We start from the raw sequence: 27,283 nt of genomic DNA, 5'->3' as shown, positions 1-27,283 counted from the left end.
CGTCAGATGATCCACTCACCTCGGCCTCCCAAAGTGCTGGAATTCCAGGCATGAACCACCGCACCCAGCCGCCAGGCCAAATCTTGAATGTTTTGCTGCTTAGAAATTTCTTCCATTGGATACCCTAAATCATTACTCTCAGACTCAAACTTCCATAGATCTGTAGGGCAGGGGCACAATGCCTCCAGCCTCTTTGCAAGAGTGATCTTTACTCCAGTGTCCAGTAAGTTCCTCATCTCCATCTGAGATCTCCTCAGCCTGGCTGGACTTCATTGTCTGTATCACTGTCAGCAACCATATAAGAAGTCTTTATAATGTTCTAAACGTTCCCTCATTTTTCTTTTTTCTTCTGAGCCATCCAAGGTGTTCCAAACTCTGTCCATTACCCAGTTTCAAAGCTGCCTTCCACATGTTTAGGCATCTTTATAACAGTATCCCACTCCTTGTACCTGTTTTCCTTATTCATCTCTTCTCCTATTGCTATAAACAGCTGCCCTAGACTGGGTAATTTATAAAGAAAAGAGGTTTAATTGGCTCATGGTTCCACATGCTCTACAGGAAGCTTGGCTGTGGAGGCCTCAGTAAAGTTACCATCATGGCAGAGGGTGAAGGGGAAGTAGGCACATCCTACATGGTTGGAGCAGGAGGAAGAGAAGGAAAGGGGAGGTGCTGCACACTTTTAAACAACCAGATCTCATGAGAACTCACTATCACAAGAACTGCAGGGGGGAAATCTGCCCCATGATCCCAGCACCTCCCACCGGCTTCCTTCTCCAACATTAGGAATTACTATTTGACATGAGATTTGGGTGAGGACCCAAATCCAAACCATATCAGGCACATGCAGCCAGGTGGCTAAGCACAAGATGTCAGCATCCAAGCAGGGTGAGAGCAGCGTGGTGGTCAGCCTGGTGTGGGATATTAAGGACTATGCAGTATGAGGAGGATCTCCACATGGAGATACGAGTTAGGGCACACTCTCAGACTTGAGCATAACAGTGAAGTTATATGTGCAGAGGAGTGGCTGAAGTTAAAGTCAGGAGATTAATTACATACACGGGGCCTGATCAAGTAAGTAAATATACTAAGAATAATGTAAGCCAGGTTTCCCACTATCATAATAAAAAGGAAATTCAAGTATGATAAAGGATAAAGCTAGAATAAACCCAGTAGTATAGATTGGAATTTGAGATACAATGTGAGCCCATGGTTTTCAAAATATAGAGCTATGAAAAGAAATACTACTGTAAACTTTAGTTTGTTTCTGCATATACACTAATACATACATACCCTAGCTTATTTACTGAGAGGACAGGCCTTGGAGCAGCAACATCATAATCTCAAGGAGCAAATTTAGTGCTCAGATCCTGACTTATAAATACTACTTTGTGATAAAAGGAACCAGCACTGGTTAAAGACATGACTGATTCCAGGGCTGAAGATGGAAAGTATGATTTTGATAGTTGTATTGTAGTTATATCAACAATGTTCTTGTTCATAAGTAATAGACATTAAACTGGTATTAGGAAGGTGATGAATATCATGTTATTAACCTACTTTTAAATGGTTTGTAATAAAATATTCCCTGAATCATACTTATAACTTTTTCTATAAATTTGTGAATTGCTTCAAATTTTTAAAAGTACATATCATTAAAAAATAATTTTTGTATGTAAATTAAGATGAAGAGCTATGCACCCCAATCAATAGTTTATCCATCGCAATTCTTAAGTAAATATAGCTCTCATCATTTATCCACTGCAATTCCTAAGTAAAAGTAGCTCTCATCATTTAGCTTTCACTTATAAGTGAGAACATGTGGTATTTGGTTTCCTGTCCTTGAAAATTTTTGGAAAAAAATTGTACATGATTGAATTTTATTTTATTACTAAGAAATTGAACAAGTGGCACATTTTTTCTATTTTATTATTTGCTTCCTTTCCTTAGTTTTGTATACCACATATGCAGTTAAATAAACACTCCTAAAGGTCTACATTTCAAATCTATTCTTTTTTGTTTTTGAAAAAGTTACGTACTGAAGAAGTATTTTATACACCAGGTTGATTAATAAGTTGAAAATAATTGTTCTGGCATTAAAATCGTTACAATATATTTCTTTCAATGATTTCTGCATACTTTCAAGTACAGAACAAAATTCATGAAAGTGCGCGCGCACACACACACGCACACACACACAGATGGTAGTAAAAGCAGTAAAAATGGTAAGCCCAGGCTTGAAACCACTGTTGGTTCTGACAGTAAATATATTCTATTACAGTAATTTAACAGGTCTGTATTAACTGTCTCCATAATATTCAAATTCTTTAATTTCTTTTCGAGATAACCCAGAACGTAATGGAAATTTTTCTTATGTAGTAATGTGGTGAAAATTACAACATTAGCTGGTTTGTGAACATAAGGAGATTTATGAAATAAAAAAGTCTAGTCAATTTCTGTGGCTAGCAAACACTCTAAACTGTGAAAGAAAATGGAATCTAAGGGCCTCTAATTCACTATGCAAAAGGAAGTTAAGCTTAGGAACTGAGTCACACAATATTTGCTTCCTTTTGTTCCCAACTGGATAGCTGCAATTTCAAAACCTTCATCCATAAGCCAGGTTCTCACAATGATAGAAGGCCATATATCTCCTCAGATAGCCTCGCTCACAAATTTCTAACAGTGGAATTCTCTGTGAGCCCCTAAGTCTTTCAGGATATATATCTCCCCTATAAAGTAGCCCTAAAACCAAGTTCCATTGAATCTCTCCCCAACAATATTAATAACCAGTTTATCTTCACAGGTACAGGCAAGGACAAGACCAGAAATCATCCCTCTGCATATTCTGAGACTAATGCATAGTTAGTTGGCTTTCTCTAATTTCTCTTTTCATGTTTATTTTATGTAAAATTGAGATTTACCAATGGGGACAGGAAGGCATAATTGACTTTTTCTTCTCTACTCTCTTTTCATATGTAAAGTGTAGATTTACTGAGCACTAATTGGAGGCACAAAAGAATGTAACCATTTGACAAAGGACATGATGTTGTTTTCTATGGCTGTATAGTATTTTATGGTGCATATGTACCACATTTTCTTTACATTGAGGCCATCATCCTTAGCAAACTGAAGCAGGAACGGAAAAACAAATGCCACATGTTCTCATTTATAAGTGGGAGCTAAATGATGAGAACATAAGAACACATAGAGGGGAACGACACACACTGGGGTCTTTTGGAAGGTGGAGCGTGGGAGGAGGGAGAGGATCATGAAAAATAACTGATGAGTACTAGGCTTAATACCTGGGTGATGAAATAATCTGTAACGCAAACCCCCATGACACGAGTGTACCTATGTAACAAACCTGCACATGTAACCCTGAACTTCAAATATAAGTTTTCCCTCACTGCCTACACTCTCTTCCTTTTTTTCCTCCTGCTTGCTCTTGCCTCTTTAAATATTGAAGTTCCCAAAACCCTCTTTGGAAAAAGCACAGGACACAGATACTCCTGTCCCTTCTGTTTTGCTGAGCACATCGTGAAACTTGGGGTACATAAAACCCTACCAATTGAGGCACCAGCCTCCGTCATTTTTTGGTTAATAAAATCTAACCGACATTATCTTCTTGTTACTGAAATAACACCTGTAAGCCTTCACATTTGGAAATGAAGAGCTGTCATTCTAATTTGTGTTCAGAACATGCAAGCTAGAGCTTTTTTAAAAGATTAACTTATACTATTATATCATGGAGCATATACACAGAATATTGTAAACCGTTAATTAAAATACATATATTTTGAGACGGAGTCTCTCTTTGTCCCCCAGGCTGGAGTGCAGTGGTACCATCTTGGCTCACCTGCAACCTCCGCCTCCTTGGTTCAAGCAATTCTTCTGCCTCAGCCTACTTAGTAGCTCGGATTACAGGCGTGCACCACTACGCTGGGCTAATTTTCACATTTTTGGTACAGACGGGGTTTCACCGTGGTTTGCCAGGCTTGTCTCGAACTCCTGACCTCATGATCCATCTATCTCTGCCTCCTAAAGCATTACAGGCGTGGGATTACAGGCGTGAGCCATCGTTCATGGACTAATTAAAATATTTTAATGGAAAGTATTAAATTTGTTTAAAAACAGAAACAGAAAATTCATGAATCAGAGCGTAGAGGATAGAGTCTATAGTTATGACAAAGCAAGTAGAAAGAATCAACATAATTTTTTTAAAAGATTAAAAACATGAAATTACCATTACAAACAAAAGTTTTGCCAATAACTAGAAGATTAAAATTTGCTTTTCTAAGCATCATTGTGCCCTGTATGAGTTAAATAGGAAACCTTTCCATTTACAAGAAAGTACTTAGATTCAGAGTTCTGTTGAAACTAGTCTTCTTGGCTACTTTAAAATGAATTACCATCTCATTAGGACCGTGCAGAACTAATAACAACAATTAAGGTTGAAAGAATATATCAACTTGCCTTAAGATTCACTTATTTGTTAACTATTCACTGGCCCAGAATGTACATTCCTTTGGGAAACAAATTTTGTGTTTTTCTTTAATGTGTCAAGCCCTGTGTTTGGAAGTTTACAGGCAATATTAGATTCACTTTTCACAATAACTTTGTGAGAGAAGAATTACTACTTATATTTCTTATCTGTGTAACTGAGGGTTTAGATAACTCACAATCTTACCGAAAAGGAGAATCCTAGGACTGGCTGGCACTGAACGCTATATACTCTTTTCATTAGGCTCTTTGTACAGATGCAATGTAGTTAGGATGAAAGGTATTTTGTTTTAATCAAAAACTTCTAATGGAACAGTAGTATGGTAAAACCGTTTCTAGCAATTACAGAATGACAATTTTATGAAGCAGTGCATAATAAGGATTGAAGTGGCGATGTTAAATGAAAACAACAACAAAAAAATCTCTGTTCTTCAAATAATACTTGCAAATGACCATTTCCAAGCTCCTAGCACAGTGCATCTGGTGCACAGCGGGCACTCAATACTTATTATCTTTTATTCGTTTTCAAATTAGAATATAAATTTAAATAGCATTCTGCACTTTGTAAATCATAACACTTCTTTGGGAAAGCAAAAATTGATTCTAATTCACTGCTTTCAATAGATCTTAATTTTGTACACTTACTCTATTCTTTGGGCTCTTAAGATTCTGAGCTCTATTATAAAAAATTGTCAGATGACTTGAGACTAGGTGAATGATAAGGTGTAAGAAAGGGTGTAAGAAGACAAAAGGAAAAGGAAACTGTAATACCATGATTTCATGTTTCAGAGATAGAGAATATAATTATAAATTATTCAAACAAGAAAAAATACATAATTATAAAGTATTCAAGAAATAAAATTCTACAAAACAACATCAAAAAGATATGTATATGTTACATGTTAAAAATTTTTTAATGATTACCTGTAGTTTAATAATAAATGCACAGGGAGGACAAAATGGCCGGCTAGACACAGCCAGGAAGCACCATTCCCATCAAGAGAGGCCAAGCATTTTAGTAAACCTGCATAACTTAGATGCATCTTTACAGAGAAAATATTATGTGGATAGTAATGTTACACAGATGATGAGGCTGAGGATGGAGGAGACTAGGGACCAATTGCAGGGTACCAGAACACTGCAGCTAGCTCCTGGCCCTGAACACCTCCTGGGAAATGTGTGAGCGAAGGAACTATGGGACTGTTCACCATCACCACTGAGCTCTGGTATCCTAGTTACAAAGGGGCCCACATCTGCCATTAATGTTTGAGCTTACAGGGGGTTCCGCTTGGAGAGTGGACAGAGGCAGGGCTTCAGCCAGCACAGAGCTAGAGGCCTTTGTCCACTGTGCACCTGCAGCAGAGTGTGGCTACAGCACCTGTCTCCCAGGTTTTCCCATCTCTCTCCAAGAAGCTCTAGCCCCAGCTGACCCTGAAACAGAAGAAAGCAGGGCCAACTTTGCTGCAGGACTGGGGCATGTCTGCACTGCATATTCTCCTGCTTGCCAGCCTTTTCCAGGGCTCCTGCCTGGCCACCTCGCAGGCTTGTGTGGACAGTGTGGTTTCCACTGCCCAGCCTGGGTGCTGTGCTTCACCCAATTATCTTCCCTGTAACCTGGGAACACTTTGGATCCCCCAGCACACCTGGTACCTGACTCTATTGGTACAGAAGATAGAGCTAAGAGCCAGTCCTGGCACCCTAGGGCTGCAGTGAGAAGGTCAGGAGTGCTGAACCAAGATCTGTGGCTGGCACTTGAGTGGGAGAGGAGCCCACACTCACAGAGCACTGAGAGGGTGAGGTGCATGTGTTCATGGGCTGGAGCAGGAGTGTGGCATGCCTCCCTCTGAAAGATCACTCCAGAGAAGATGTGGCCAATCTCCCTGTCATGACCTCTGCCCAAGGAGCCTTGCAGCCCAGAACCAAACAAAAAAAAATGTGGAGGCAGTGTCAGTAACAGTATGGGGCTCCCTCAAGGCCCAGGAGCAGGCTTGATGAGGGAGTCACCTTTCCCCACCATACCAAGAGCATGTCTGCAAATGCAACAGATATCAAGAAGCTATGCAGCTAAGTTTATATAGTGCCCATCACTCTTAAGTGTCATCTACTGGACCACAGCCCAAACTACAAAACCAAAATATTATGCTAATCACTGCCCCGTGAAACCTAGAACAAGAATTCCACCAAAAATCCAGACCCTGTACAGAGTCTTGGCCCTCCGAAAACATCCAAAAATGAAGCCAACTTACTATAGACAATTTACACCACATTTGAAGGAACACTAACCTTTCCACATGAGAATCAGTGCAAGAACTCTCATAATTTAAATAGCCAAAGTGTTCCCTTCCCTTACCTGCAAACAAGTCCACTAGTTCCACAAAATTGTTCATAACCAATCTGAAATGACTGAAATGATAGGCATATAATTCAGAATTTTGATGGCAAAAAAGTTCAATAAGATTCAAGAAGAAGTTGAAACCCAATCCAAGAAATCTAGCAAAATCATACAAGAGCTGAAAGATGAAATAGCCATTTTAAGAAAGAACCAAACTGCTAGAGCTGAAATTCACTACAAGGATTTTATAACACAATCAGAAGTATTAACAGCAGAATAAATGAGGCTGAGGAAAGAATCTGAGAGCTTAAAACATGGTTCTTTGAATTAATTAAATTTTTAAACAATAATTATAAAAGATGAACAAAGCTTTTGAGAAAAACGGGATATTTAAAGAGACCAAATCTGACCCACTGATATTCCTAACAAAGAAGGAGAGAGAATAAGTAAATTGGAAATTATACTTGAGGATACAGTTCACAAATTGTTTTGAATTTCACTAGAGAGGTCGACATGAAAATTCAAGAAACACAGAGAACCCAAACTAGATACTATACCATAACACTATCCTCAAGGCACATAGTCATCAGATTCACCGAGGTCAACACACACACAAAAATCTTGCAGTCAACTAGAAATAAGGGTCAAGTCACATACAGAGGGAACTCCATAAGGCAAGCAGCAAACCTTCCTGAAAAAAAATCTTAAAAACTAGGAGACATTGTGGGACTATTTTCAGCATCCTTAAAGAAGATAAATTACAACCAAGAATTTCATATCCCACCAAACTGAGCTTTGTAAGTGAAGGAGAAATGTAATCCTTCTCAGACAAGCAAACATTGAGGGAATTATTTCAACTTGACAAGCCTTACAAGAGGTCCTGAGGAAATGCTATATATGGAATTGAAAAAACACCTGCTACCACAAAAACACACTTAATGGCATAGCCCACAGTCACTCTAAAGCAACTACAGAGTCAAGTCTACACAACAAACAACTAACAGCACAATGACAGAATCAAAATTACACCTCAATAGTAATCATGAATGTAAATGGACTAAACACCCCACTTAAAAGACATAAAGTAGCAAGCTGGATAAAAAGACAAGGCTTAACCATCTTTTGCCTTCTAGAGATCCATCTCACATGTTACAACACACACAGACTCAATGTAAAGTGATGGAAAAAGATCTACTATGCAAATGGAAAATAAGAGCAAGAGTAATTATTTTTATATCAGATAAAAGACTTCAAGCCAATAAAATTAAAAACAGAAAAGAGCGTTACAAAATGATAAAGGGTAAAATTAAACAAGAAGACTTAACTGTCCTAAATATATACACATCCAAGTGAAAAGGCTTAGACAACCACACAATAATAGTGGGAGACTTCTACACCCCACTAACAGGATTTGAGAGACCATTGAGATAGAAAATTCACAAAGGAATTTGGGGCTTAAACTTGACCCCTGACCAACTGGACATAATAGACATCACCAGAACACTCCAGCTGACAACCACAGAAAATATCTTCTTCTTATCTGCACATGGACCATATTGTAAAAGAAACCATATGCATAGTCATAAAGCAAGTCTCTATAAATTCAAAAACTTAAAATCATATCAAGCCCACCTGCAGAACACAGTACAATAAAAATAAAAATTCATATCAAGAAGATATCTCAAAACCATACAAATACATGCAAACTAAGCAACTTGCTCCTGAATAACTCCTGGGTAAACATGAAATTTAAGGTAAAAAAAAAAATTCTCTCAAATTAATGAAAATAGAAACTAAATGTGCCAAAGTCTCTGCGATGCAGCTAAAGCAGTGTTTAGAAGAAAGTTAATAATGCTGAACACCAGCATCAAGAAGTTATAAATATCTCAAATTTACAGTCTAACATTTCACATAAAGGAATCAGAAAAAAGCAACCCCAAAGCTAGAATATGAAAGGAAAAACTAAAATTAGGGAAGTTAATGAAATTGAGATGCAAAAATTCATAAAAAGATCAATCAAATGAAGAGTAGTTTCTTTAAAAATAGTAAACAACATTGATAGACTGCTAGTTAGACTAACAAAAAAATCAAAACAGAATATGCAAATAAGTACAATCAGAAAAGACAAAGATAACATTACACCTGATCCCACAGAAACACAATGACTCCTCCAAGACCATAACAAACAACACTGTATACACAAATTAAAATGTCTAGAGGAAATGGATAAATTCCTGAAAAGGCATAATCTGCAAATATTGAAGCAAGAAGAGATGGAAACCTTGAATAGACCAATATTGATCTCTGAAATTAAACCAGTAATAAAAAATCTAGCAATCAATAAAAGCCCAGGACCAGATGTATTCATAGCTGAATTCTACCAGACACACAAAGAAGAACTGGTAGCAATTCTACTGACACTATTCCAAAAACAAACAAACAAACAAAAAACAAAATCACAGAGGAGAAGCTTCTTCCTATCTTATTCTATATGAAGCTAGCATCAGACAGACACCAAAATCTTGCAGAGACACAAAAAACAACAGCAACAAAAAATTACAGGCCAGTATCAATTACAAACACAGATATTAAAGTACTCCACAAAATACTAGAAAACCAAATCTAGCAGTATATGAAAAAGTTAATTCACTACAATCAAGTAAGCTTTATTCCTGGGATGTAAAGTTGGTTCAACATACACAAATCAATAAATGTGATTTGCTATATATAGAATTAAAAAAGAAAAACTATATGATTATCTAAATGGGTCCCGAAAAAGCTTTTGATAAAATCCAACACCCCTTCATGAAGAAAACCCTCAACCAACTAGGCATCAAAGCAACACACCACAAAATAAGTACCATCTATGACAAACCTACAACCAGCGTTATACTGAATGTGCAAAAGCTCAAACCATTTCCCTTGAGAACTGGAACAATAGAAGGATGCTCCCTCTCTTCACTTCTGTTCAACATACTTCAGGAAGTCCTAGCTGGAGCAATCAGGCAAGAGAAAGAAATAAAAATCATCAAAATGTGAAAGGAAGAAGTAAAACTACCTTTCCTCACTGATAATATGATTCTATGTGTAGTCCTAAAGATTCTGCCAGAAGGCTCCTAGAAATGGTAAGTGACTTTAGTGAAGTTTCAGAATACAAAATCATGTATAAAAATTAAGAGCATTTCTATACACCACCAACATCCAAGCTGAGAATCAAAGCAAGAACAGAATCCCATTCACAATAGCCCCCTTCCCCCACACACACACATAAACACCTAGGGTTACAACTAACCAGGGAGGAGAAAGATATCTACAGGGAGAATTACAAAACCCTGGTTGAAGACATCAGAGATGATGCTAATGAATGGAAAATCATTTGATGCACATGAATTGGAAGAATCAATACTACAGAAGTGGTCATACTGCCCAAAGCAATTTTCAGATTCCATGCTATTCATATGAAACTCTCAATGTCATTCTTCAGAGAATTAGAAAGCACTAATCTAAATTCACATGGAAACAAAAAAATCTCAGTAGCCAAACAACCCTAAGCAAAAATAACAAAGCCAGAGATATCATACTACTAACTTCAAATTATATTATAGGGTTACAATAACCAAAACAGCAAGATACTGGGACAGAAAGAGACACATAGACCAATGGAACAGAATAGAACACTCAGAAGTAAAGCTTCACACTCATAACTACCTGATTTTCAACAAGATCAATAGAAACAGGCAATGGGAATGGACTCCCTATTCAATAAGTAATGCTTGGATAACTGCCTAGCCATATGCGGAATAATACAATCAGAACACTACTCTTTACCATATAGAAAAATTAACTCAAAATGAAGTAAACATTTAAATGTAAAACCTCAAACTATCAAAATCCTAGAAGAAAACCTAGGAAATACCCTTCCCGACATCAACTTTGGCAAATAATTTTTGGCTAAGTCCCCAAAATCAACTTTGACGAAAACAAAAATAGACAAGTGGGACCTAATTTAATGAAAGAGCTTACTCACAGCAAAAGAAATAATCGACAGAGTAAACAGGCAACCTAAAGAATGAGAGAAATTATTCACAATCTACGCATATGACAAAGGTTTAATATCCAGTGTTTATAAGGAACTTAAACAAATCAACAAGCACAAAAACAAATAAGCTCATTAAAAATGGGCATAGTACATTAACACTTCTCAAAAGAAGACACAGACATGGTGAAAAGCAATTTCAACAAAAGCAAAAATTAACAAGTAGGATCTAACTAAACCAAAGAGCTTCTGCACAGCAAAGAAAACTATCAACAGAGTGAACAGACAATCTACAGAACAAAAGAAAAATTTTGCAAACTGTGCATCTGACAAGGGTCTAAAATCCAGCATCTTTAAGGAACTTAAACAAATTTACAAGAAAAAACAAAAAAACCCTAATAAAGAGTGGACAAAGGACATGAACAGCAACTTTTCAAAAGAAGATATACATGCAGCCAACAATCATATGAAAAAAAAGCTCAACATCACTGATCATTAGAGAAATGCAAATCAAAACCAAAATGAGACACCACCTCACACCAGTCAGAATGGCCATTACTAAAATGTCAAAAAATAACAGATGCTGGTAACATTGTAGAGAAAAAGGAATGCTTATATACTGTAGGCATACAAATTAGCATAAATTTATACAGGAGTATAAATTAGTTCAACCATTGTGGAAGACAATGTGGTGATTCCTCAATGACTTAAAAACAGAAATACCATTTGACACAGCAATCCCATTCCTGGATATGTACCCAAAGGAATATAAATCATTCCATCATAAAGACACATACAAGCATATGTTCATTGCAGCATCATTTGTAATAGCAAATATATGGAATTAAACTAAATGTCCATTAGTGGTAGACAGGATAAAGAAAATGTGGTAGATATACACCATGGGACACTATGCAGCTATAAAAACATATAAAAAAAAACAAACAAGATGTGTCCTTTACAGGAACGTGGATGGAGCTGGAGGCCATTATTCCTAGCAAACTAATGCAAGAGCAAAAAAATAAATGCCATATGTTCTCACTTTTGAGTAGGAGCTAAATGATAAGAACAAATGAACACAAGAGGGGAATGACACACACTGGGGCCTGGATCAAGAGAAATAACTAATGGGTACTAGGCTTATTACCAGGGTAATAAAATAATCTGTATAACAAACCCTCATTACATAAGTTTGCCTATATAACAAACCTACACATATATTCCTGAACTTACAATAAAAATTAAATAAATAAAAATAAAGTGGCCAACAAACATGAAAAAATACTCAACATCACTAATCATCAGAAAAAAATGCAAATAAAAACCACAATGAGATACCATCTCACACCAGTCAGAATGGCTATTATTAAAAGGTCAAAAAGCATTAGCTGTTGATGAGACTACAGAGGAAAAGAAACACACACTGTTTGGGAGAATGTAAACTAGTTCATCCCTTGTGTAAAGCAGTTTGGAGTTTCTCAAAGAACTTAAAACAGAGCTATTATTTATCCTAGCAATTGAATTGCTGGGTACATAACCAAAGGAAAAAATATCATTCTACAAAAAGGACATATGTACACATATGTTTATTACAGTGCTATTCACAATAGCAAAGACAAGGAATCAACTTAGGTACCAATCAATGGTGGATTGGATAAAGAAAATATGATGCCTATACATGGTGAAATACTATGCTGTCACAAAAAAGAACAAAATCTTATTCTTTGCAGCAATATGAATGCAGCTGGAGACCCTTATTCTAAGTTATTTAATGCAATAATAGAAAACCAAATGCCCCATGTTCTCACTTATAAGTTAGAGCTAATCATTGAGCACACACGGACATAAACGTGGGAATAATAGACACTTTGGACTTCCAGAGAGGAGAGGAAGGGATGTATGGGTGCAGACCTATCTATTGGGTATGTTGTTCACTAACTGGGTGACAGGATCCATACCCCAAAACTTAGCATCATGCAATATACCTATGTAACAAACCTGCACACCTATCCCTTGTATATAAAATAAAAAATGAAGCACTGCTATGCACCAACAATATCCAAGCTGAGAATCAAATCAATAATTCAATCCCTTTAACAACAGCTCCAAAGAAAAAAAAAATACTCAGGAAAGTACTTAATCAAGCGTGTGAAACATCTCTATAGGAAAACTACAAAACACTGCTGTAAGAAATCATATATGACACAAACAAATGGAAACACCTCTCATGTTCATGGATAGGTAGAATCAATATTATGAAAATGATCACACAGCCCAAAGCAGTCTACAGATCCAATGCAGTTCCCATAAAAACATCATCATTACCATTCACAGAATTAGAAAAAAATCCTAAAATTCATATGGAACCAAAAAAGAGCCCACATATTAACAGTGAGACTAAGCAAAAAGAACAAATCTGGAGGCATCACATTATGCCATTTCAAATTATACTGCAAGGATATAGTTACCCAAACAGCATGGTACTGATATAAAAATAAGCATGCAGACCCATGGAACAGAGTAGAGAACTCAGAATAAAGCTGATACTTACAGTCAACTAACCTTCGCTAAAGCATACAAAAACAAAAATTGAGTAAAGGACACCCTATTCAATAAAAGATGCTGGGAAAACTGGCAAGCCACATGTAGAAGGATGAAACCAGATCCCCATCTCTCACCTTATACAAAGATCAACTCAAGATGGATCAAAGACTTAAATCTAAGACTTGAAACCATAAAAAATCTAGATGATAACATCAAAAAAACTCTTCTAGACATTGGCTTATGCAAAGAATTCATGAGTAAGACCCCAAAAGCAAATGCAACAAAAACAGAAATAAATAGATGGTACCTAATTAAATTTAAAAGCTTCTGCACAGCAAAATAAATAATCACCAGAGTAAACAGACAACATGCAGAGTAGGAGAAAATATTTGCTAATTATCCATTCAATGAAGACTAATGTCTAGAATCTACAAGGAACACAAACAAATCAGAAACACAATCAGAAATGACAAAGAGGACATTATACCAGTCTCCACACAAATACAAAACAAAAATCCCTCAGAGACTATTGCAAACACCTTGACACACAGAAATTTAAAAATCCTACAAACAAGGAAAGCCCTGGACCAGACAGATTCACAACTTAACTCTACCAAACATATAAAAACCTGGGACCATTCCAACTGAAAATGTTATAAAAAATTGAGGAGGAGAGATTCTTCCCTAATCCCTAATTTATTCTATGAGGCCAGTATCTTCCAGATACAAAAACCTAGCACCTAGCAGAGACACAACAACAACAAAAAAAAACTTCAGGCCAATATCCTTGATGAATATAGATTCCAAAATCCTCAACAAAATACTAGCAAATCAAATTCAGCAGCACATCAAAAAGTAAATTGACTGTAATCAGTAGGCATTATCCCTGGAATTCAAGGTTGGTTCAACATACACAAATCAATAAATGTGATTCCTCACATAAACAGAACTAAAAACAAAAGCCATGTGATCATCTCAATGCATGCAGAAAAGGATATCTATAGCATTCAACAACTTTTTTTCACATTAAAAACACTCAACAAACTAGGCACTGAAAGAATATACCTGAAAATAATAAGAGCCATCTACACAACATCCACAGTCAATATCATACTGAATGGGCAAAAGCTCAAACAATTCCCCTTGAGAACTAGAAAAAGACAAGAATGATCACTCTCAACCATTCCTATTCAACATAGTACTGGAAGTCCTAGCCAGAGCAGTGAGACAAGAGAAATAAATTAAAGGCATCCAATTAGGAAGAGAGGAAGTCGAACTATCTCTATTTGCATCCAATGTGATTTTATATCCAGAAAACTCCAGAGTCTCTGCCCAAACTATCCTAGATCTGGTAGACAATTTCAGTAAGGTTTTAGGATACAAAATCATTGTACAAAAATCAGTAGCATTTCTAAACATCAACATCCATGCTAAGTGCCAAATCAAGAACACCATCTCATTCACAATGTCCATATAAAAAAGATCTAGGAATACAACTAACTAGGGATCTGAAGCATCTCTACAATGAGAATTATAAAACACTGCTGAAAGAAAGAAATCAGAGATGATACAAACAAATGAAAAAAACATTCCATGCTCATGAATAGGAAGGATACATATTGTTAAAAGTGGTCATGCTGCCCAAAGCAATTTACAGATCTAATATTATTCCTATCAAACTACTAACATCATATTTCACAGAACTAGAAAAAACTATTCTAAAATTCTATGGAACCAAAAAATAATCCAAAGTGTCAAAGCAATCCTAAGAAAAAAAAAATGTTGGAGGCAGTACATTACCCAACTTCACGCCATACTATAAGACTACAGTAACAAAAATAACAAAATAATGGGACAAAAACAGAAACATACACCAATAGAACAGGTAAGGGAACTGAGAAATAAAGCTGCATACCTACATGCATCTCATCTCTGACAAAATTGACAAAAACAAGCAATGGGGAAGGGTTCCCTGTTCAATAAATGATGCTGGGACAATTGACCAGCAATATGCAGAAGACTAAAACTGGACTCCTTCCTTAGACCATATACAAAAAGCAATTCAAGATGGATGAAAGACTTAAATGTAAAGCCTAAAACTATAAAAGTCTAGAAGAAAACCTAAGAAATACTATTCTGGACATAGGCCCTGGCAAAGATTTCATGACAAATATGCCAAAAACAATTGCAACAAAAACAAAAATTGACAAATGGGATCTAATTAAACAAAAGAGCTTCTGCACAGCAAAATAAACTATCAACAGAGTAAACAGACAACCTACAGAATGGGAGAAAATATTTGCAAACTATTCATCTGACAAAGGTTTAATATCCAGAATCTATAAAGAACCTAAACTAACAAGCAAAAGACAAATAAGCCCATTAAAAAGTGGACAAAAGACATAAACAGACACTTTTCAAAAGAAGACGTAGATGCAGCCAGCAAGCACTTGAAAAACTCTGAACATAACTAATCATTAGAGAAATGTAAATCAAAACCACAAGGAGATGCCATCTCACATCAGTCAGAATGGCTATTATTGAAGCATTAAAAAACAACAGATGCTGGTAAGATTTTGGAGAAAGTGGAAGGCTTATACATTGTTAATGGACATTTAAATTAGTTCAGTCACTGTGGAAACAGTCTGGAGATTTCTCAAAGAACTTAAAACAAAACTACCATTTGACCCAAAAATCCCATTGCTGGGTATATACCTAAAAGAAAACAAATCATTCTACCAAAAGGACATGTGCACTCATATGTTAATAGTGAAGAAAGTGAAATAATACCAAAATATTTCTTCTCCTCACTAAAAATTACAGAATTAAAAGGGATCTCAAAGATCATTTTTAACTATCTCACCTTAAAAAATAAATAATTTCCAGATTTGTTAAGAAGCAAAGTGATAGCTCCAAGATTATCCAGGAAGCATTATAATCAGTCTTTGATTTTACATTCTCCCCACATCCAGATTCAAAACAAAACGTCTCTCCTTTTTCTTTTCAACAATCTCAATGTATATCTCTAATTATCTGTTATCTTGTACTGAATTTATTTAATATTTGGTTCATTTGCTTGATTAAAATCTCCTTGTAAAGAGAGATCCTTTTTATTCACATTTGCATTCATAGACACATACATCTCACTTCGTACATTTCAACAAATGTTTATTAACTAGACAAAATTATTAAATTCAAAAATAAGGGCTAGACATTGGTTTTTATGACTATTATTCTTTTTACAATGTTATCCCGTCACTTCTATTCATTTATTTTACCTACTAAAAATTAAATTATATAGCCTATGTAAAAATTGTTTTTCTGATGAAATAGTTCTGCCTGCCTCGGGTTCTTCAAGATGCTGTGAGAAATGCTAAAATAATACATGTAAATTAAGAAAAACCTTTTGGCAAATAATATATTGCTTTAAAATTCCAGGGTCAAGAGAAGAATATGAAATATCCAAAATAGGAAAATATAAAGACAATTATTTGTGATTTCCTGGGGCTTGAAGGAGAGGAGCTGGGGAGTGACTACTAATGGGTATGTGGTTTCTTTTGGGAATCATGAAAATGTTCCCAAATCAGATTATGATTATAGTCACACAACTCTTTATTCATTCAATAATCCACAGTATTGTACACTGTAAATAGGTGAACTTTATGGTATCTAAATTATATCTTAATAAAGCAGTTAAAAAATGCTCTCCCCAAATGGAAAAAAAATGGTCCATAGTAAAATTGGTGGATGAGAACGTTTAAATGATTTGAACTCCTGTGATTTAAAATTCTGGATATACTTACCGCTCTTTATATAAGAAAGTCACAATATTAAAAGAATAGATATATTAACAGTAAAAAGTAATTCCTTGGAGGATAATCAGCCTTATCTGGGTTCCAATTTTAGCTCTACCACTTATTTGATGTGTAACCAAGTTACTTAACCACCTTGAACTACCGTTTCCTCAGAGGAAAATAATAGTACCTAATTCATAAGATTGTCATAAATATTAAATAAGACCTACTATATTCAGTGCTTAATGTCTCTTGTTATTCTTTCTCCATTTACTTTTATTTTATGCTATATCCAACTCTAGATTTTGTGGCTTAAGTCTACCCACATAATCACTTATTTCTTCTTTTCTTCATATGGATAGTTTGCACATTACAACTGTAGAATTTAATATCTCATCTCGCAAACATTCTCACCTTTGTTTTATATGGGAAAGTTTCACATGTCTACCTTCATCCTGCTAAACTCTATGTGGATTAGGAACATAAACTCTTAGGGCAAACTTATTGTATTTAAATTCCATTTCCAAAATTATTAACTGTTTGAACTTGGGTAAGTGATTTGCCTCTCTTGCCTCCGTTTCTTCATCTGTAAAGCAAAGATAAAAATAACATTGACCTTATAGGCTTTAACACTGAGGTGTCTTACTTCATTATGTGTTGCTATAACAGAAAACCTGAGGCTGAGTAATTTATTTTAGAAAAATAGGCTTATTTAGCTCACAATTCTTCAGGCTAAGAAGATCAAGGGATGGAAGATCTTCAGGCTAGGAAGATATACTTGGCTTCTCATGAGGGCTTTTCTACTGCATTATAACATGCCAGAGAAAGTCAAAGGAGAAGCAGATACATGTACAGAGGCATCCTGGTTTTATAACAACCCACTGCTAAAAGAAAAACTTCAAACAAAAGAGTTTCATTAAGCAAAGAACAATTTGTGAATGTGAAATTACCCCCTAACCAGAATAGGTTGAGGAAGATTCCAAGATACTGTATGGTCAGAGAGGATTTTTGGACAGAAAAAGGAAAGTGATGTACATAAAATATAAGTGAAATACAGAAACAGCTGGATTGGTTGCAGCTTGGCCTTTGCCTTATTTGCACACAGTTTGAACAGTTGGCTGCCTGTGGCTAGCTGCAGCTCAGTAATTGGTACAGTAGCAGATTATAGTCTATTTACACATCCAATTAGTTTACAGTTCACTAAATACTGAGAAATGTTTCAGGACAAGCTTAAAATGTGTAAGGAGACAGCTTTAGGCTAAACTTTAACACCCAATCTCAAGAGAATATTTTCAGTCTCTTGAGAATGAGAGCTTACTCTCTACCACAAACCATTTCACGTAATTTATGAGAGACTCATCCTCATAAGCCAAACACCTCCCATTAGTCCCCACTTTCCAATGCAATCAAATTGAGGATCAAATTTCAACATGAGTTTTGTTGGGGATGAGCAAGCTATTTTCAAGCCATAACAGTCAATATTGAATATCAAAAATGATTAACAAGTATAATTATTCTCATAAAAATCTTCAACTTGTGGATCCATAAAGACTCTGACATTGCTTGTATTCGCCAATAAATATTCTTATTCACTCTCTTAAACAAACTATTTTATTCTACACTTTACCCCAATAGAACCCTAACCCTTTATAGGGACCCTATATAACTGTAACCCTATTCCTTATTATGTTTATTTATTATTATGCCTTAGCCCAGCTGGACTTGAAAAAATAATATATTCATAGTCTGTGTTCATTCAGCACCCAGTCGTGAAGAATCAGAAGACTACCTTGCAGGTCAAAGATTTTTACTTGCTCAGAACAGAAAACCAAACACCGCATGTTCTCACTCATAGGTGGGAACTGAACAATGAGATCACTTGGACTTGGGAAGGGGAACATCACACACCGGGGCCTATCATGGGGGGGGGAGGGATTGCATTAGGAGTTATACCTAATGTAAATGACGAGTTGATGGGTGCTGACGAGTTGATGGGTGCAGCACACCAACATGGCACAAGTATACATATGTAACAAACCTGCACGTTATGCACATGTACCCTAGAACTTAAAGTATAATTAAAAAATTAAAAAATTTAAAAAATTTAAAAAAAGATTTTTACTTGCTCTAGAGTAGCTCAAAAAGGCTACTTGGATACAAAGGTACAAAGTAGGTAAGAGAGATTCTCCGAGTATATCTAGGGTAAGTAATACCTCTAGAACATCTATGTATTCTTGATTTTTTTTTTAAAAAAAAAGTTTTTATTTTTGTGGGATCATAGTAGGTGATATATTTATGGAGTACATGAGATATTAATATTTTGATGCAGGCATGTAATGTGAAATAATCACATAATTGAGAATGAGCTATCCATCCACTCAAGCATTTATCCTCTGTGTTATAAACAACCCAATTACATCGTTTTATTTATTTATTTATTTATTTATTTATTTATTTTTCTTTTTTGAGACGGAGTTTTGCTCTTGTTGCCCAGGTTGCAGCAAAATGGCACTATCTCAGCTCAGCGCAACTTCTGCCTCCTGGGTTCAAGCGATTCTCCTTCCCCAGAATACCAAGTAGCTAGGATTACCGGCATGCGCCACAACTCCCGACTAATTTTGTATTTTTAGTAGAGATGGGTTTTCTCCATATTGGTCAGACTGGTTTCAAACTCCCGACATCAGGTGATCAGCCCTCCGCATCCTCCCAAAGTGCTGGGATTATAGGTGTGAGCCTCTGAGCCCGGCCTGTTTTAGCTATTTTAAAATATCCACGTTATTATCAACTATCCTGTTGTGCTATCAAATAGTAGGTCTTATTCATTCTTTCTAGCTATTAACATTCCCTATTAACATTCCCTACCTGCTTCCCAAACCCCCACTACGCTTCCCGGCCTCTGGTAACAATTTTTCTACTCTGCATCTCCACGAGTTCAGTTATTTTGATTTTTAGATCCCACAGATAAGTGAAAACATGTGATGTTTGTCTTTCTTAGCCTGGCTTATTTCACTTAACATAATGACATCCAGTTCCATCCATATTGTTGCAAATGACAGAATCTCATTCTTTTTTACGGCTGAATAGTATGCCATTATGTATATTAGAACATTATCCATTCATCTGTTGATGGTCACTGAAATTGCTGCCTTATCTTAGCTATGTGAACAGTGCCGCAACAAACATGGGAATGCAGATATTTCTCTGATATACTGATTTCCTTTCTTTTGCATATATACCCAGTAGTGGGATTGCTGGATCATATGGTAGCTCTACTTTTTGCTTTTCTGAGGAACCTCCAAACTGTTTTCCATAGTGGTTGCACTAATTTACATTCCCACCAACAGTGTATGAGGACTTTTTCTCCACATTCACACCAGCATTTGTTATTGCTTGTCTTTGGATAAAAGTCAGTTTAACTGGGGTGAGATTTCATTTCTCTGATGATCAGTGATGTTGAGCACCTTTTCCCATTTGTATGACTTCTTTTAAGAGATGTCTATTTAAATCCTTTGCCCAACCTTTTATTGAGCTATTAGATACTTTCCTATAGAGTTGTTTGAGCTACTTATATCTTCTGGTTATTAATCCCTTGTCAGGTGGATAGTTTGCACATGTTTTCTTCCATACTGTGGGTTGTCTCTTCATTTTGTTGATGGTTTTCTTTGCTGTGCAGAAGCTTTTTAAATCGATGTGATCTATTTTGGCTTTGGTTGCCACTTGTGGGGTATCGCTCAAGAAACTTTTGCCCAGACCAATGTCCTGGAGACATTTCCCCAAGTTTTCTTGGAGTAATTTCATAATTTGTCTTAGATTTAAGTCTTTCATCTATCTTTATTTGATGTGTGTATATGTCAAGAGATAGGGGTCTATTTTCATTCTTCTGCATATGGATATCCAGTTTTCCCAGTACCATTTATTGAAGAGACTGTGTTTTCCTCAGTGTATATTCTTGGCACCTTTGTGGAAAATGAGCTCACTGTAGGTATGTGGATTTGTTTCTGAATTCTCTATTCTGTTCCATTGGTCTATGTGTCTGTTTTTATTTAAGCCAGTACCATACTGTTTTGGTTACTATAGCTCTGTATCATAATTTGAAGTCAGGTACTGTGATTCCTCGAGCTTTGTTCTTTTTGCTCAGGATACTGCTGGCCATTTGGCACCTTTTGTGGTTCCATATAAAATTTAGGATAGTTTTTCCTATTTATGCAAAGAATGTCATTGATATTTTGACAGGGATTGCATTGAATCTGTAGATAGCTTTGGAGAATAAAGGCATTTTAACAAGATTGATTCATCCAATCCATGAACATTGAATATTTTATAGTAGCCCCAAATAAATCTAAATTTCTGCAGTATCAGTTGTAATGTCTACTTTTTCATTTCTGCTTTTATTTATTTGTATCTTCTCTCTTTTTCTCTTAGATAGCCTGGCTAAAGGTTTATCAATTTTGTTTAGCCTTCCAAAAATAAATATTCTTGATTTTTTCATATACTGTAAATAAGAAGCATCTGTGTCATCTTTGCAGTTAACTTCCTGTTGATTAATAATTGAGAAACATTTAAAAATGTTTTTCTCTGCAAAAATAGAATGAGTATTTTTAGATTTTTATAAGGTATTATAGAAAGTTCTGTGCTGCTGTCAAATCAAAACAATATTTTGCTTGAGTATTATGGTAATGATAGCTGTTCAGAGAAACTCAGTGGCTATTGTTTTGTTACTGGCAGTCACAGTAGTGCCCTGGGCAAAGTTATGAAAGGCTCATTAACATTATTAGCCATAATAAACCAGTGTTTTTATTATATTAAGTCAATCTTTTTTTCACAGCATGTAAAATATTTTGAAACAGAATTGGGGTATTATGTATTTTCTTTAATATCCATGGGTGTGTGTGTGTGTGTGTGTGTATATATATATATATATATATAAATAGATTAAGCAGCAAGTGAGTGTTTGCCTTTGGATAGTTTGAATATTGCATTAAGCTCCCTATAAGTTTCTCATTTTCTTTCTTCAGCCTTACTTGTTCCTGACTTTTAGTAGTTTGATATGCGTCACTGTCACTTTTTCATTAGTGCTGCTACCATGAGCATTTATGATAATTCAGTGTATGTGCCATAGTTATTACTGTAAGCTTCTGAACTGAGAATTAAACCTCATAAAGTCAGTTAACTGTGTAGAATATTTCAGTCTATCACTGTCAGTTATTCTTTAAGACTATAGCCTCCCACCCAGTGCTCTGGGTAACTCAGAAATAAGAAGATATTTTCATTTATATAATAAGGTTGACATGTGCCTTTACAATCCTCTTGAGCATGTCAAAATAAACATACCATACTTTCTATAAGCAATTGCTATCGTGCCCTCTAATTGTTGATATCCGATAAAATCTTCTATCATATATTTGATACACTTATGCACAACATAAAGATATACAATAATATGCAAATATTTTGTTTAAGTATTATAATAATGATCGCTGATATATGATGGTGGCCCCATCAGATTATAATACCATCTTTTTATCATACTTTTTCTATGTTTGGATACATTTAGATACAGAAATGCTTGCCATTGTGTTACAATTGCCTACAAGATTCAATACGGTAACATTGTATACAGGTTTGTAGTGTAAGATCAATAGACTATCACATGTAGCCTAGGTGTGTAGTAGGCTATACCATCAAGATTTACTTAAGTACACTCTATGATGTTCACACAATGAAAAAAAATTGTCTAATGATGCATTTTTCAGGATGTATTCCTGTCATTAATCAACACATAACTATATTAAAATATATGATCAATACCTATAAACTATGGATTCATATAAACCATTTGATAGTTATAAAACTTGAAGATACGAGATAATACTTCATTTTGCAAAACTCAGGAAAAATAACAAGATTTGGCATGTGACAGACACATATTTATGAATGTAGGTTTTTTTGCTGTAGTTTTCATTTCTTCAATGTGTGTTATGTGAAATTTGCAGGGTTATATATATATATAATAAATATTTAGCTTTTTTTGTTCTTAAAATGAAATGTGCTAATATTATTTAAATTTAAGCTATTTACTATCTATGTTTTAAAGATTTACCTATATATTATTTGTACATATTTCCATTTAAAAAGAAAAAACATATCACCAAAGAAACAAATAAATGAAATTTGTGCTCCTAACTATCATTAAAAAAAACTTGTTAGGCAGTAAGAAATGACTGAGGATTTTTTATATACTCCGAGGGCGATTTGTTTCCATTGGTGGAGGTAATTACATTGCATTGTAACTTCAACATGCATTCTACATTAACTTTTGTAAACAGCAATAGCAGACAGTTGTTTCTAAACTCATCTTCAGAAAAAATGGATTCAGTATTGGCAGAAAAGAATAGAACATATGATTTTAGATTAAAATATTAAGAGAATTCTGAGAATGAAGTAGACGTAAAGTTGAAGACAAAAGGAAAATGCTTGTGTGTATTCAAATAAATGAAATGACATATTGTGGCCAATACTATGCCCCACAGGTTTTATGGGTGTTAAATACCTTGATATATATAAAGACATACTAGTATCTTTATTTCAGAAGTGAGCAATCTCAGACTCTGAGACTGCAAGTAACTTGCCCAAGATTATGTTGCTAGTAAATGGCATAAAGATGTTGAAATGCAGATAGTTTTGTTCTTGATGCTTGCTCTTATCCACAACAATATACAGCCCCCCAGAAGAAGGAATACATTCATTTGCAAAAGAAAGTGAAGCAACTGAAGGAGCAAATTGTGTTTGAAAAGTGTACTGCCTCCAGTTATAATGACCAACATACGAGCTTGCTTCCTAAGGTCAACTGACCTGAAGTAACAACTAATTAACAGGAACTGGTTTTCCACTCTGGGAGTCAATTATGTGAAAAGTTGCATTTAAAAAATAATAATTAACATAATTTTATTTAACCATTTTTTAAAAATACTTATTTATTCTCCAAAATGTACTTTAAATTTTTATTCAAATTCATTTAAAGCACTGACAAAGTGGTCTAAAACATTCTATGAATAAATTTAGGGGAATTATTTTATTAAAAAAAAAATCTCAATGACACTTTTTTTTGTGTGTGGATATACTAGGTGAAGTGTTTATCCTTTAGGACACTGACCAAACCTCAACTTTTTCATACATGTCTTTCTGACCCTCTTAGAGAGCATTTGTCAATCTTCTCTTTTTTCTGAACCAATTTTCTCATACCTTCCACGGCAACTCACACGTTGTAATGAAATTTTATTTTCATGCTTACTTCATTAAGTAAACTGCATCAAATACAGGCAGAATTGGGTGTTTATTCCATCTCTGTAGTCCCACCACTAAGTAAGAGGCTGAATACATGTGTAATAGTGTAATAAAAAGTACATGTGCTTAATTATATTTTAAAGTAGAGATGGAAAATACTTTTTGAATTCAGAGTAAGATTTCAACTGTGATATTTGAATCTGAACAAAATATTAGGTTTTCAAAAATATATTATATGTGAACTACAAGAACATTGAGTCCCTTTCAAATGGATTGTCATATGAGTATTAGCAAAAATGCCAGTTTCATTAAAGTTCAGACACTGTAACACATGGCCAACGTATTACCAAGCTAAATATATGATTTTTTCTTCCCCTCTCCTATCCGAATGAAAACATACACAGAAAGAGTGTCTAGGAAATCTCCACATATCCCATTCCCAAACATACACGAAAATTAGCTAGGTTTTAGTAAAAAGAAAATGTCATAAGGGGGAGCATTTAGGTGTGGTTGTCTTTTTAAAGTTCTGAATATAATAGTACAAAATCTGTTTAAATATTTGAAATGTTTTAAGAACATACTGACAACCTGCTAGTTTCATTATTGAATGTTTCTTCTAGACAAATCTTCAGTTTCCCAAAGGAGTTGTGTGCACAATTGCTTTTGCTATTATTAATTTATGGTAACTTGTTCTCAAGTAGTTCTGTTTGTAGCTACATTTTATGGTGTGCCACTAAACTGCAATAATCTCTGAGTGAATTTCTTGAGCAAAATATAAGGTAATTACAATGCCAGCTTGACAATGAAAGAGGAGAGCATTCTACTCTATACATGACTACTTTATCTTCACATTTTTAATAGTCTATGGAACAAATTAATTGTTAACAACAAAGTTCCTAACCTATAGTCAGAATAAATTCCACCTATATTGTTCATAAACATCTCAGCAACTGTCAAAGTGTTTACTTCCATAAGGTAGGAAATTATAAATTATGTAAAATCATTGTTTGGAAATAAAACCAGTAACTAGACATTCCTTTATAATGTCTCCTCAAAGCAAATTCTACTTTTAGGTATTTTTTTTCTACCTGTCTCCTTCCCATGAGCATCTCATATTCAGTTTCACAGCATCACTGTTTCAATAGAGAGTACTATCCCCTCTAAGAAGAAGATTATTGTCCAAGCATAAAACTAATAATAATTTGATTACTGGAAATTATTTATTTTGGATGGGATAGTATATTGATCAGTATTTAGGCTTAAGTATACAAAAGGCTTTAATTTTGTCTAAAAATTAATTTATTAAAATGAAAATAGTGGCCAGATACCAACGCTTGACAGCTTTGCCAGATTAGATTACTTCTATGTGGTGACAAGGGATTAAGATTCCCAAGAAAGGATTAAGAATATTCAATATTGCTTATTTTGCAGTAAGATTTTTAATATTTTACATTTGAGGCTTCTTTTGACACTAATAATACAAAGAATGAATGTACCACAAACATAATTTCCCAATAGCTAATGAAACTCATAGGACGGTCTTGTGAATACATATTGAAATTGCTTTAAAAACTGTCACCGTATGGTTTTAACATGAAGTATTCAATAGGGGTGCAAAGTGAGACATAGTTCAAATTTTACAAACTTACATTTCCTTTCTCAGCCTCTGAACTAGTGTCTAAAATTATTCATTAGCATAACTACTCTAGAATACATTTTGGTTTCTTAAATATGACCTTTTATGATGGAATGAGTTTAGTTCTACTAAAAAATGAATTAATGTAAAATGGAATATATGTATATTCTTTAATACACATAAGGAGCAAAAAAAATATATTGCTTCAGAAGACCTTTAAAGGGAGCAGAAGAAGGGAAGTGGAAACAAAGTGAATAAAAAATAAATTTATTCAGATCTAAGATTTACAAGATCAGCCTTTTCCAAAAATGTACCAATTTATGTTATCAGAAAAGATATCATTATTCCAATATTTAGTAACTTTGCAATTAATGTTGACTCTGTCATAAACACTATTACGTATACTTGCTGTTTTATAAATATTTCATCTCAGAAGCCTGCTGTGCTTTTCTGGTCTTCTAATTAATGAGCTTTTCCCACCTTGTGATTATCTAATTTTCACTTAATTGCTTTATAGTAATAAAGTTTATCTTGCATTCTTCTCCCATCAGGGTGAGACTTTTTTAAATGCAACAAATCTTCAACCTGTAGAGCTGAAGATGATACATTATATTAGGATAGTTTCTCTTCCTCTGAGATTTAGAAAATTACATTTTCAACTGAAGGTTGAAAATATTATTATAAGCCTCCCATATCCAGTTGTTCATCACTTATTGAATGTCATAAATAAACAATTTTTGGAAAAGAACATTTTTCAAGGAAAAGAAGACAATATGAAATGATATTATACCAAATCTATTTCCTTTTTATTGACTTTTGATGAGATCTCTTTCATGCTCACTGTTTCACCAATTTATTTTCTAAAACTTATTTTACTACTTCTACAACTCATTGTCAAGTGCTCAAACATAATTTGAGCTACTGATTAAATAATACAATAACTAAAGAAATCTTCATGTGTTTTTTTATTATGCTCATCCTTTTCTTTAATAAGAATCTATACATTAACTGCACACTTACAGTCATGACAAAACTTCTTTTATGTTTGATACCACACACACTACTGTAATAATTTGCATATTAAGCATAAAGCTGTAGCAATCATGTAAATTAATATATACCTTTTAATATGGTCACCATTTAGACTCAGAACAATTATT

Source organism: Colobus angolensis, unplaced genomic scaffold (genome assembly GCF_000951035.1).
Source record: "Colobus angolensis palliatus isolate OR3802 unplaced genomic scaffold, Cang.pa_1.0 Scaffold161, whole genome shotgun sequence".
NCBI classification, from domain to species: Eukaryota; Metazoa; Chordata; class Mammalia; order Primates; family Cercopithecidae; genus Colobus; species Colobus angolensis.
This window is presented reverse-complemented; position numbering follows the sequence as displayed.